Source organism: Vombatus ursinus, unplaced genomic scaffold (assembly GCF_900497805.2).
Source record: "Vombatus ursinus unplaced genomic scaffold, bare-nosed wombat genome assembly UNPS02009770.1, whole genome shotgun sequence".
Classification (NCBI taxonomy): Eukaryota; Metazoa; Chordata; class Mammalia; order Diprotodontia; family Vombatidae; genus Vombatus; species Vombatus ursinus.
The window spans coordinates 3,585,274-3,597,854 of record NW_020949548.1 but is presented as its reverse complement, the minus strand read 5'-3'; positions in this window follow the sequence as shown (position 1 = coordinate 3,597,854).

Genomic DNA, 12,581 nt, shown 5'->3' with positions numbered 1-12,581 from the left:
GACTATTATATAAGAAGTCAAATGTTATTGATGTGGACATTTTTTTCACCTAACTTTATAACAAATAGATCAATGGAAGGATAAATCTATTTTAAAATAAATGTGATATAAAAATGAAGTATCTTGATGCAATTAGAAAGATTCAGATTAATCACAGAATGAGAGGATATCAGTTAAAATCACACCTTGATACTTACTATCTGGGTGACTTTGACTAAGTCACTTAACTCCCTTGGCACCTTATTTTTCCTTTCAGCAAAATGAGAAAGTTTGAACTAAATAGCCCCTTTTGTCTTTTTCATATTTAAAAGAGTATATATGATATGACATGATAACTCTACAAATAAAAATCATAAAAATGGGGGAAAAAAGAAAGATCATCTAGGGTTACATGTTTCACTGGAGAATCCTCTCATGTTTATTTGGGAGTCCATGATACTGTGATTCTGAAAATTAATTTTATACTTATATGAACTAGTTTTACTTTTTTTTTTAACCTTAGACCCTTATGTTCTCAGATTGGTGAAAAATACGAAAGAAATATTGATCATGATAACAATGATGGCAATGAATGTACTTTATAATTGGGCTAGCTGTTACAGTTTATAAAGCACTTTGAAATTATATTTATTATTTAATTTGATTTTCACAACTGAAGATAAGTGGAAAGAGATCTAGCTCTAGATTCCCAGTACCTACCTGCAAATACCCACTGTATGACCTCAGGCAAATCACTTATCCTCCCTGAGCTTCATTTTCCTTATCTGGGAAATAGTAGTATCGGACTAGATTACTTCTGAAGTCCCTTTTAGCTCTGGGTCTATGAGGCTATGAACTCTGAGATACAAAAGGCAAATATTCTCAAATCTAATTTACCAAGGAAGAAACTGATTCTTGGAGTTGTTAAATAGGTTGGCCAGTTCATAAAGACAATAAGTATATCACCAGGACTGAGATCAATCTTCTGACGCCATGTCCAGAAGATTTTCTGATACAACACCCTGCTTATTAGGAAGGGACTGTCCTAAGTATTATGTAAACCAAGGCTTAGAGTACTTAAAATGAGTCCAACTAATTCATGTTTGCCCTCTGACTTTGAAAACAAAAAATTAGACCTTTCAAAACAAAGATGGTTCAGTTGGTTCATGGACTCTGTATATGGGCCAGAGGGTGAGGCTTTCTTCAAAGATGATAAGCTGTATTCTCTTGCCAGAGCCATTGGCTATGACTATTCTTTCTCTAAATAAGGAATGAAGAGGGAGAAGTAAATAGGCCAAAGAAATTGAACATTAAAGTATAGTCACTGCATAGGTATTGCTGCTGCCAGGATAAATTTAAAAGCTACAATTTGGAATCCATTGTCTGATTTAATTATCCAGAAAGACCATGCCTGGCCACCAAGCTCTCGTAAATGAATGAATGAATGAATAAACCACATATATGTGCACGAGCATATACAATATATGTGTGTATATATGTAGGTATATGTATGTGTGTGCATATCACACACATATACATTATGTATGACAATATACATGTGTGTATATATACATATATATATATAATTTTGTTAAATATTTTCACATTATATATAAAAGATTTCACAATCATTTTTTAAAACTTTGAGCTCCAAATTTTCTCCCTCCCTCTTAACCTTTCCCACCCTTTGGGAAGGCAAGCAATTTGATTTCAGTTATACATGTTAAGCCATGCAAAACATTTCCACATCATCTATATTGCAAAGGAAAACACAAAAAATAAAACAAAGAAAAATAAAGTTTTAAAAAAGTAATGCTTCACATTTTTTTCATTGATTCCCTTGATATTCTTGACCTTTTGTTTTTTCAGATGATTGTCTTATTATTTGTTTTATCAGTGTAAAATAATTTTTCGTAGTTTAATTGTTAGGCCTCTGAATGAATAAATTGACTTAGAATTGTCATTTTTATTATATTGGCTAAGCCTACCCATGTTATTTTTATTCTCCATTTAGCAAGGCTGTCATGGAATGAGACTAAAAAAGAGACCAACCCTCTAAAGAACAACCCAATTGTTATCCATTCACAATTTGTAACAACTTGCTCAGAAAGTGATTCCGTGGAGACGTAAAGGCAGCCAGTCAATAAGTGTACAATGACCAGACGTTGTACTTAGCATTGTCCTAAGTCATAGGGATCATCCTCTAGGATTGGAAGGAACTACAGAGGCCAACTTGTGGCCCCTTTATTTTATAATTAAAGAAACTGAGACACAGGAAGGGTATGGGACCTGAACAAGATCATACAAATAGTAAGCATCAGAGGTAGAATTTGAACCAAAGTCCTATGACTTATAAGCCTATCCCCTTTTCATAATTGCATCTCAATTTATGAAGAAAATGCTATTTTTTAGAAGTTAAAATGTGTTCATAGTTACCCTGTTATATAAATTCATAGTGCAAAACCCATCTGCTAGACTGCAAGTCCCTTGATGTAGATATATTTTGCCCTTTATTTCCGTCTTTGACTCTGAGCATACAACAGGTGCCTTATAAATGTTTAATGAATTTAATTGAATGAGAAAATCATCCCCACCCCCAGTTAAGAAAGAAGCATCTGGGGATTATTTTGTCATTTTATTTTGTTTTTTTTTTCAATCAATTTAGTTTAATTTTGTTTTTCTAAAAGCCTCAGTCCAAATACATATTTATATTTTTTTTCAGCCAAAGACATGGTTTATTAGAACATCCATCATATTGAGCAGACTCTTAAGAAATCTAAGCATTTGTGTTGCTAATGCAAGTAGCTAGATTTTAAGAATCTGAGCACCTTAATAGAGACAAGATGGATCTTATATACAGAAAGACTGTGGGAGAGATGTTGGATGGGCCAAGTAGTTTGGGATGACTGGAGGAGGGTCTAAGGAGTATTTGGATGGGAGTGGCCAGTAAGCTGGGGTGAACAGAACACTGGGGACCTGGACTATGTGGCCAAGGGAGAATGGAGTGTAGCTGAGATGAAGGGTGGGAAGTGGCCAGGAGCAATCGGGAGGTAACAACTGAATTGGGAGAGTGGGTGCAGTCACAATGAAAGGCCAGTTGATAGGATTATAGTCTCAGGTGAATGCCAGAGATTTGGCCAGGTGGGAAAGTCCAGGCAGGGTTTTTTCCTTTTTGGGAAAGGAAAGGAAAAATACCCAAAGATATGGTATTTTCCCTTTAGGGGTTCAGATCCCATCCCCATCCTTTCCCCCTCAAATAAATGGGACTCAAATTCTTTTGGAGTAAGGGAAGAAGGTCTTGGCTTCTGAAACTGCTTCTTCTTGGCAAGGGGCATAGAGATGTCTCTGCTTACATGGGGTCCCAAAGAGGTTAACTGGAACCAAGCACAGGCTGCATCCAGGGGACAATGGGAGACATTAGCTGGTACCCATTGTTTGCCACCAACTGTAGGTGAATAACCCATAGTCTGGAAGACACAAATCTGACAGAAAAGACTGCAGAGCCCAGATATAACAGGATAAAACATCCTTAGCTCTATTTGGATTCAGATAATTCCATTTTCCAACCATGCAGTATCAAATCCACCTCACAGCCAGACTCAGGAATAGTCAGGTGGGTAACATTCCTTTTCAAAGGAACATAATGGGGAAACTGAGCCAGGAGGATCCCATCTTAGACTGAGGCTAAAATTGTCCTCTCAGCTTTTCCCAATGCTGACTTATCACCAGTATCACATTCTCTGAGTAACTTGTGGCATTTCTCTCGGATGGTGGATTATTGATTATCAATGGATTATTATGATCCATCAGATAACTCAAAATAAAATCCTAAGAGCTTTTACCTCAAACAGCAAGTTTCACTAATCACAGCTTAGGAAAAACTTTTCCAGGATTTACATCTCAAATTTAAATTTGTCCTGGTGTAAAAAGCCAATCTTTAGAGATTCTTTCTGTATACTTGCAAATTCTCAGCAAGACAAAACCCAAACAAGCTTTTTGGCAAGTTTACACATTAAAGCAATAACCAACAATAGCTAAATTATTTTGGCGGTAACCAAATTACGAAAAGTTGCTTAACAATAACTAATACAAAAAGTTCAATTTGAGACTTGAAACAAACCCATTACCAATCAGGTGACTTCAGTTTTGTTAAATGCATTTCCAAATTACTTTACCCAGAGAATCAACTTCTCATCATTAACAGTTAAAACTACAACTTTAAAGGAGTGTGCTTACCCAAGTTCAGAGACTAGCTTCTTTACCTTGAGCAGGATGTGCTGAACCTGGGTGATGCTTCTAGGCAAAGGTTGCCCCAGGGCCCAAGGCCATTGCCAGGGGGGCCCATGCTGTAGAAGGTGAATTTAGAGGGGAGTGGTTGGGGGGGAGGGTAAAACTCTCTTCTCCTATGAGAAGGATCAATAGATACCCTCTTGACTCAAGGGAAGAGAATGGGAGAAGGGAGTGACCAGGGTTGTAAGGAGGTGTTTCAAAACTCCTTAATGATGGATCACAAAACTTCAGAATCTGCAAATACATATTTTTAAAAATCATGCCCACCCACCCCCATTTAGCCATACTATACACCAGCAAAGAAACATTTCTCTAAAAACAATGTGTTGATAAGGAAATAAGAGTTTTTAGTTAAAGTAAGATGGAAATATGGTTGCCAAGGAAACACTTTCCTGATTGGAAGGAGGCCATCACAGAATTGTAGTGAATGTGAGGACTTGTGTATCTATGTGTTTTTCCCTTTCTTTCTCCTTTTCATTACACACAGTAGGTATTTAATGAATATTTGTTACACTGAAATAAATTAGAAGAAGAATGAACAAGAAAGGCTGAATGAAATATGTAAAAGCCAAACAAACAACGAGGATAAAAAGCAGGAGAAGAAATTGAATCTTGCTGACCTTGCAGTAAGTGAATAGGAAGTGAGAATAACCCAAAGCTACTTAGGAGGACAAGGGAGACAAATGAATCCCTTGTCTTTGATGTCCCCTGAACACTTACCTAATGTCAGAAGTAGTTTCATGTTCCAAGATGCCTTGTGATCTAGAGGAGGAAAGACCCAAAGCCGTGGAGATGCTAGGTGTTATGCATTAATGTCACTCAATTGTTTGCTACTTTGACATTTTAGGACTTGAGTAGAAAAAGGAGAGAGAAATCCAGGGAATGTTTTGCTAAGTGTCTAAATCAGAGATAAGGAACCTGTGGCCTCAAAGCCACATGTGGCCCTCTAGGTGCTCAAGTGCAGACCTTTGACTGAATCCAAATGTCACATGTGACCTCCAGGCTGCAGGTTTCCCATCCTTGGTCTAAACCTCGTGCAGCTCAAACTCCACCTTCTTCAACAGGTCTTCCTTAGACCTTCCCCTAGCAGCTAATGCCATCCCTCTTCAATTAAGTCCAATTTTACCCTATGTGTAAGTTGTATCTACATAGCTATTTCCATGCTATCTCTCTTGTTAAATTTGAGCTTTCTAAAGGCAGGCATTGTTTTGATCTTTGTTTTATCCCCAGCAGTTAGAGCAGTGCTTGGCACATGGTAAGAGCTTAATAATTGCTGGTTGAGTCCGTGCTTCACTAGCCTTGGGCTTTTGGCTGTGAGAGAAGAATCAAAGAAAATTTGCTACTTAAACTTGAGTGAAATATCGATTGGATTAGAGCAGAGGCCCAGTTTGCCTCTTAAATTTTGTTCTGCTATGTAGTATAATGATGAGAAAAGAAACTCTGATGATATGAACATGTTTAGAGAGATAGCAATAACTCACATTTTAAATAAGGAAGTAGTTTTTAAAACCCTCTTCCTCACCACAACCTTCTCAAATAGGATGGTAATGTAAACATCGTTATCTTTTGTTTTTCCTTTTTATAAATGTGAAAACTGAGGCTCTCAGAAGAGATTTTTTAAAGGCCACTTGGAGTCAGTTAATGAGGGAACCAAGCTAGATAGGTCAGATCCTAGATAAGTCATTGTTTTCATGATTGCTACAAGCAAAGAGTTGTTTTATGTAAATCCTTTTTTGTTTGTTCAGTGCATCAATTAAGTAATGAATCCCTTGACACAAAAACTCTGCTCTTTATGATAATTTGTGTCGGACTGTGGATAAGCTGAAAGAAGGATTTTAGTTTCAAATATATACCATCTGGTAGAGCAGAAACGAATAGAAATAGAGAGGAAAGATTTGTGTGTTCATTTATAGTAAGCGTGAAAAAAATTAGAACAGGGATTGGAAATGGGGTTTGGGGGATTTTTTTTTTTTTTGAGACAACAGGCAACAGAAGCATGGAGCCATACGTGGGTAGATCAAGCCAGCAATCAGTAACTTATTTTAAAGGTTTTTATTTGTTCTTAGTAAATCAAAGAACAAGAGTAGGAAAGAGGAGTATTCATAGAGAGAAAATGAGTATTTGGGGGAGTTAAACATACAAGTTAAAGCAGGGATTTAGTACTAAATACAATTTACATGGGAGACATACTGACAATGAGAGTTTCAGGGAAATGTGAGAGTTTCAGTCCAATGACCAGGGAATTTCCAGGGTTTGTAGCAAATGGGTCAAAGACTTGGCCCTATGCAGTGAAGAAAATGGCAACACGTTGGTGATTTATAGAAACAACAGGTTAACAGGAAACAATCAACATTTTCCAAGCCATTCATCACTCTAAGTGACAGATGGACACACTTCTCTCCCTTGTACCCAAACACTACAGGAAATCACAGTAAAAGCTCAAACAGCTACTTGATGTGCTTTTTGTAAACTCTAGATATTTTGGCATAAAGACATTTTTTTTTTTACTCAAGTAATGTTCTGTTAGCTGTCTAAACCTTGGACAACACAGTGGCTCAAGGAAGAATTCCTAGGACAATGCACAGGATAAGTATGTTTTCTCTCTTGTTTAAATTGCTGTCTCTCACTTTCACCACCACCTCCATTCCACAATGTTGTACTACAGTACAGATTTCATATTGTTGCAGATTTGAAAAAGAACTTTATTGTTATCAAATATAACTTCTAGATTTTAGAACCAGAGAAACTGAGTCACATGCAATGAAGGGACTTTTTGTCATTAATAATACCATCAATATATAGCAGAAAATATGTTGAATCTGATCTTGAAAGAGCTAAACTCACATCCTTGCTTTCCCTCTTACTACATGTGTGACTGTTGCAAAATCATTTGTCATGCCTGGATCTGTTTCCTCATCTATTTTGTGAAGTCATTGGATTACAGTATGGAGGGCTCTGAATTTGGAATCAAGGTGACCTATGTACAAATCCCACCTCAGTCATTTACTAGATACGTAAGCCTGGACAAATCAACATGTCTGTATTCAGTCCTGGTGTGGTGGTGCACACTTGTAATCTCTACTACTGGGAGAGGCAAAGGCTGAGGCCAGTAGATTGCTTAAGTTTGGGAGTACTGAGCTGCAGCAGTGCTAAAACTAACTGGATATTTGTATCGTGTTCAATACCATTACGGTGAGGCTCAGCTGAGGACCACCATGTTGCCTGAAGACGTAAGCAGATCCAGGTGAGGAAAAAATGGATCAGGTTAAATCTTTTGAGCTTATCAACACTGGGATCAGGCCTTTTGTTGCACTGCCAGCCTGAAAGAGAGAGGGAAACTCACTTTCAAAAAATAAAATAAAACAAAAACACATCTCTATGCCTTTTTATCATCCGCAAAATGGGAGGATAAGATTCAATGAACTCTAATATTCTTTCTTTCTCTAGATCCATTATCCCAAGATCCTATGACTTCTAAGGCTGTAGATATAAAGTTATGAAACTATGATCCTCAGGATATAGAGAGTGCAAGTGTCTTTTATCAAATTGTATTGAATAGGGTCAGAATCAGTAAGAATTCTCATGAATGAAAGAATTCAGTACAAGAACTCCCATGTATTTCTTTGGATTTTTCATTCACTATTCTCTCTGCTACCATACACTGCATTTTGTCTATTTACTGTTCTTCTAGAAGCAGAGGGCCATAGTGGATAGAGTACTTGGAACCAAGAAACCCTGATTCAAATCCTACTTCTAACACTTATGAATTATATGTCCACGAGCAAGTTATTTAACCCCTTTCAGTCTCAGTCTGAGATATGTTTCAGCAAGTATAGATTACTGTTGTGATAGATCTATGTTCATCTACAATTCACTTATTGATGGATTACGCTTGCATATGTGTCCCTTCTAAGACCTTTTCTAATCTGTAGGTAGCAATGTGATATAGTGGAAAGAATACCATCCCAGAATTCTTGGGAAATAGAATTCAAATCTCATCTTTCTTGTGTACTATCTGGATGACAGTAGACAAGTCACTGAATCTCACTAGACCTCTGTTTCCTCAACTATTAAATGAGGGAATTGGGAAAATTACCTAGATGACCCCTTCCAATTTGAAATATATGATCCTTTATGCCTCAGTTTCTGCATCTGTAAAATGAGAAAACTCATACTTCTTCACGGTGTCACTGTGAAGATAGTACAGTATAAACCTTAAGGCGTAATATAACTGAATTAATATGTGTATAATAGCATACATAAAGTATTTAGAGTTTGAAAGTCCATATAGCCTAACCTTCTTATAGTCTTGAGGGGGAAACTGGAGCCCAGAAAAAGGGCATAACTTGGCCAAGATCATAGAGGTAATAAATAAAAAAATAAGATTTAAACTCAGGTCCTCTGCTGTCCTCCCCATCGCATTATCTCAATTCCATTTTTATTTGTATTCATTCATTGTCAGTTGCACTCCCCCCATTCTCCTCCCTCTTCATCTTGGGCTTTTCTTTGAGAATTAACATGGACTGTATCTCTAGTCCTTTATCCCTTTAAAACATGCATGTTGTATTTGCTATTTCCCTTGCTGTATTATATCACACAAGCCCAAAAATAAATATGAATTTGATGTCTTTTCTTCTCACACATTTTTGATGCCAGCACTATCCCTTCCGGCTGTTCTCCCTGGTGGCAATAAATATGGCTACACTTTTCTTTCTGCCAGTAAGAACAACACATCTTTCTGCATGTCATAAACATATTTAGGTGTTCAAGAAAGAAAGAAGCTGTTTCTCATTATAACTGCTTAAAAAAAACCTTTTATTAGGGCAATGGCATATATTCCAAAATATCTGTTTTGTATGTCTGATGGTCAACAATAGTGGGATTTATTCACATCCATGCAGCATGCCAGGAAGTAACAGTCTGTAGTTTAATTTTGCCCCAAGTAGATGTGCAGAATTTCTCATAGAATAAGCAAAATCAGATCCATTTCAGCTGATTGAAATATGTAGATTTACTGAAAGTAGGTTTGCCTTTTCCTGTGAAATCAGGGAAAAAACCCTAACTGTGTGAAAAATGAGGGTTTGCACCTCTAAGAAATAGGCACATGGGCAAGTTACACCTAGTTTAATGTTATCAGTTGCAGCACTTCTAATTTTGGCCCAAACCTTTTTAATAGTGTGTTTACACTTGGCTATTTGTTAAGTAATTAAGTTTAACTTTGCATATGCAAAGCAGTGAATGATTCCCCAGGCTCTTTTTTGTTTTGTTTTGTTGGGTTTTTTTTGCTCAGTAGCCTTAGGTTAGCTCCTTCACCATGTGTAGTTTTCAAGGGAGAAAACTTGACGTATGTTTTGCTATTTTTGCCCATTAATACTGCAGTTTAACTGTTTAAGTATTCTGAAAATGAGGCCAATTTATGTAGAGATGAGGCAGGAAATGTTTGTATATATACTACTAGTATGAACATACAAGAGACATACCTGGGGACTTCAATTTCACCTTATATTAGAAAATTCCCAAGATCCTTGAATAAAATAAAAGTAAATGGAAAAACTATGACATATAATGTTATCCTTATATAATGATGTCTTATATATAAGATCTACCTCATTGAAAGAGAATGGCATGCGTTGTAGTCAAAGAGTGTGTATGTGAGACACTATGAGATCTCAGGATGACAGGAATTGCTGTTGATCAACTCAATATTCTACCCACATGACTATAACACTGTGATCTCCTTATCTAGTCTAGTGATATAGATTATTCTTATTTCTATCTAGTGCCCCCATCTACTTGGTCATAAAATCAGCCACTTTCTGGGAACTATAATTCTTTGTTTTATTTTAAACCCTTAAAAGCTGAGCCTCAGACAGCATTCATTGGCTCATCTAGATAAGAACTCACTTCTCCCAACAAGAGCCACCACTATTCATGGCTCCTGAAACTAGCTGTTTAACCTTGGCTTGTTATTTAACCTATCTAAATCTCAGTTTACTGATCTATAAAATGTAGATAATGATAGCACATTCCTCACCAGAGTGTTGGAAGGCTTAAATGAGATAAATAGAAAACTCTTTGAAAAGGTTGAAACGCTTTATAATGCTAGGCAACTAGATAACATGTTATACATGAACATTCTCTGATGCTTTAGTGTATCATGAAGACAATCCTTCCCTGCTATAGTCAGGATTCAGCATCAATTTTTTTTTTATTTTTCCCCCTAACCTTCACTTTCTTTTGGATAGTCTACATTCCCAGACATGTCCATGTATTTTTCTATACAGGTTCCTTGGAAATCACCTTCTGATTTCATCCTCTTGCCTTTCTGAGTGAAATAGGCCATGAGGATAAGTATAGTTATCCCTTCCACATCGTGACTTTCCCCATCAGTTTTAATATATTGCGGGTTGGCATAAGGAATTAAATGAGAATGTGGGGGGAGTTTTGTGGAAGCCACAGATAACGTGTGAAGACCAGAAAATGAAAGAGAAAAAGTGTAGAAACTCAAAAATGTGTAAAATATATGTATAGTATTGTATAACATCAACAAAAAAGAGATGGAAATCTGGAAAGCCAGAAGACTTCTTCTCTGATACAAAGGGACAGATAAAAAAAATTTTACATGAATTTTCCAGATCACGGGGACACTGCACCTCTAATCCCTGTGATGTGGAAGGGATAACTATATTCAAATCTTCAGTTGTAGACCTACTAAGTTTTCATTCTCATTTGATGTTCATAGCAAGCCTGTGAGGTAGGTAAGAGTAGGTGTTATCATCTTTATTTCACAAATGCTTATCAGAGTCACTTCTGGAAGGCCCCTCCTTAAGGAATAATGCTTTTAAATGTGTTAAATCTTGAATGTCCTATAGAAGAATTGAAATAGCTCATAAAAACAAATTGATTTATCTGATTAAAATCCATTGGCACTCTCTTATGGAACAGGGAGTGGGACACAGGTAGAGTAAATTTTGTTCAAAAATAACACATTAGAGCTTGAAGGAAACTTTGGAGGCTATCTACTCCTACTCCCTCATTCTATAGAGGAAGAAATTTAATTTCCAAGAGATTGAATGACAAGCCCAAGGTCACACAATAGTTTGAGAAGTGAGATTTTAACCAAAAGCCTGTTATTATAAAGATTTCTCTTTCCAATGTACTGTGCTAAAGTACATTGAAATTATTTTCTTCAGTGAGCTTTTATCCCACTTTTCTGTTTGAACAATTCTGCTTTCTAAGGAGTTATTTTCATCAATGAATTTTTATACCTCTTTTGCCATTTGACTAATTTTGTCTTTTAAGGTGTTATTTCTTCAGTATTTTTGTCTTTTTACCAAGCTGTTAATTCCCATTTCAAAATATTATTGGATCACTCTCATTTCTTTTCCCAAAATTTCCTCTACCATTCATCTCTTTTTGTTTATCTCTTCAAAGAATTCTTGTTGGGTTTGTGCTCAATTTTTCTTTTTCTTTTTGGCTTTGTCATATCTTCTTTCACATAGTTTTCTTATTCTCGGTTTGTGTCTTGAGCTTCCCTGTTACCCTAGTAACTTTTTATAGCATGGTTCTTATTTGTTCATTTTTTCCCAAACTATTTGTTGAATTTTAACTTTATGATAAAATTGTGCTCTGTTGACAAGGTTGGAGGTGAGGTTGAGCACTGTTCCAAGCTTCTTGCTTTTTTATGTAGATGTTTTTAGTTCTGAGGGCCTGTAAGTTTTCAGTGTTTCCAGGGTGGTAAGATCTGTGGAGAGGTGTGGTCAGTGTTTTCTTGGGCCATGCCGGACTTTAACCAGGAAGCACCCCTGCTCCTCTATAGCTACAAGCACTATTGCTCCTCTCTGCCCTAGAACTGTGACCCAAAACTCTGTGTGGGCAATGCAGCAGGGTCCTACTCAGGGTCTGTTATAGTCTCTTTCTGACCATTTGTCTGACCCCCTTAATATCTCTTTACTAAGAGATCCCCTAGCCGCTGTTGCGGCTGTTGTTGCAGCTGCCTCCAAGGCCCACTGTTGGTGTTGCCCAACATGTGTGCACCAAACTAGCCCCCACCCTGGTGTGACAGACTTCCCTTGCTAACATCCTAAATCGTCTGGGCTGGAAAATTAACACACTGACCTTTTGTTCGCTTTAGTGTTACAGAATACAGTTTGATACACTATTTTAAAGTTGTTGGAAGGGGAGTTATAGGAGACTTTGGTTGGGTTGCTGCCTCTACTCTGCCATCTTGGCTCTGCCCTTATGATATCTATCTACCTATCTATCTATCTATCTATCTATCTATCTATCTATCTATCTATCTATCTATCTAT